General features: G+C 41.7%; 1 gene segment (V, D, J or C); it reads left to right on the top strand.

Moving 5' to 3' along the window:
• The first annotated feature begins 291 nt into the window (after positions 1–291).
• LOC310993075 (immunoglobulin kappa constant-like) lies at positions 292–1,755 on the top strand. The segment is given in 2 exons: positions 292–349; positions 1,267–1,755.
• Positions 1,756–2,065: the final 310 nt, after the last annotated feature.

Genomic DNA, 2,065 nt, shown 5'->3' on the forward strand with positions numbered 1-2,065 from the left:
ATCAGTGTATTGATTGGAAATATGTGACTTTATATGGATTTGAATTAAAATCTGAAATTAAATTGATTGTAAAACCTCCTTTTGTCTGTTTGTATTTGATGCTAGAAAGATCAACTTTGATGTGAAATTCATTGAAAAATATAAATATTTAAGCATATTTATTATTTAGAAAAATATGATTAATTATCAGCTAAAATGTTATTTAAAAAAGAGGAAGTGCTAAGTAGAGTGTGTTGTTGTCAGAGTCAGAGAGCCGTGTCTCTACAGTCAGAGGTTTTTGTACGACGGCTCAGTCACTTTGTATCACTGTGGTACACGTTCGGTGGAGGAACCAGACTGGATGTTGGAAGTAAGTTGAATTTTTGATGTATTTTATTATGTGACTAAGAATATTTAGTCTGTCACACTTTGATTTGGATCTAGAAACTAAAATGTGTGATTTGACGTCTTCATTGACTTGATCTTTTTCCCTGAAATGTTGTGGCCACATCAGAAACTAGAGTTGAGTCTTTAAAGCGTAAATGATGAATGAGAACATTGTCAGTGTTTGGTCCAGAATAGAAATCATGTCATCAGATGTTTGGAGGACAGAAAGTTGAGGACTTGTAGTTGGAGTTGAGTCAGACAGAGTCCGAGCCGTGTCTCTCTACACTGAGAGCTTTTTGGAGCAGCACTCAGTCACTTTGTATCACTGTGCTGGACTTTTGCTGGAGGAACCAGACTGGATGTTGGAAGGAAGTTTCTCATCAACTCTTCAATATTGTCTCATCACTTCAGCTTGTGATTTGTGTGTGTGAACATTTGGAGGAGATGTCAATTTCCACTGGGCTGATCCAGATGACTTTCAACTCTCTGTTTGATTCTTCATTTCTCCTGTTGAACACATGAAGCTGCTTCTTTTGGATTCAGAGATGTGTGATGTTGAAATGTGCTGCTCACTTGTTTGTGGCTCATAATGTCCTTGAATCAACAAAGTCAACAGATTCCATCTCAGTCTTTAGTGTTTTACATCAATAATATTTCAGACGCTGTAAAACTATTTCAATCTGACATTTCTGACATTTGTTCATAGATATTTGAAGTGTAAAAATCCAGATGAAACATGAAGACATGAGAGGAACTTTGACCTTTTTATCTTTAGTACTGAAACCTGTCTGTTGCCATGGTTCAGCAGTGATGCCTGTCGGTTGCTATGGTTACTGTGCTGAGAGAGGGAAGTGAAAAACTGAACCAAAACCTTGTTGATGTGGTGTGTGTGTCTCCTAGGTGATGTGGCCCCCACCCTGACGGTGCTGCCCCCCTCCAGTGAGGAGCTGCAGCAGCAGGGGAAGGCCACGCTCATGTGCCTGGCCAACAAGGGCTTCCCCTCAGACTGGAGTCTGGTCTGGAAGGTGGACGGCAGCAGCAGCAGCAGCAGCAGCAGCAGCAGCTGGGAGGAGAGCAGGAGCCCCGGGGTGCTGGGGAAGGACGGCCTCTACAGCTGGAGCAGCACCCTGAGGCTCCCTGCAGACCAGTGGAGGAAGCTGGGCTCTGTGACCTGTGAGGCCACCCAGGGCTCCCAGACTGGGCTCTCAGAGACACTGAGGAGAGACCAGTGTTCCCAGTCCTGAGCTGATCACTGGGACTCTGCTGCTGCTTTTCCTCTGCTGCTCTCTCTCTCTCATTTCACATGTTTCACTAACAAGATTTAGCAGCTTCTCTCACTGTTTCAATGTTGTTTCTGTCTTTACACACAATAAAAATATCATCATCACATCACTTGTTTTCATGTGTTTTCATTCAACGTTTCCATGACGACATATTATTCCTGTGTGATGAGTTGACAGAGAAAGTCTGAGATTATGTCATATATGTCCATACATACTGTTAATTCGACCTGTGGTGTGTATAAACTCACAACTTGTCATTATTGATTGATTGATCAGTATCAATACTATGCCTTCGTGTGTCTCCTCTATTGTTGCTGCAGAGTTTTCTCAATCCTAAATATTGACACATGTTGATGAGCTGATGAGCTGATCCACAAAGATGCAGAAACTATTAGAAAAAATGAAAGAAATCAAAA

This window comes from Trachurus trachurus (genome assembly GCF_905171665.1).
Source record: "Trachurus trachurus genome assembly, chromosome: 10".
Lineage (NCBI taxonomy): Eukaryota > Metazoa > Chordata > Actinopteri > Carangiformes > Carangidae > Trachurus > Trachurus trachurus.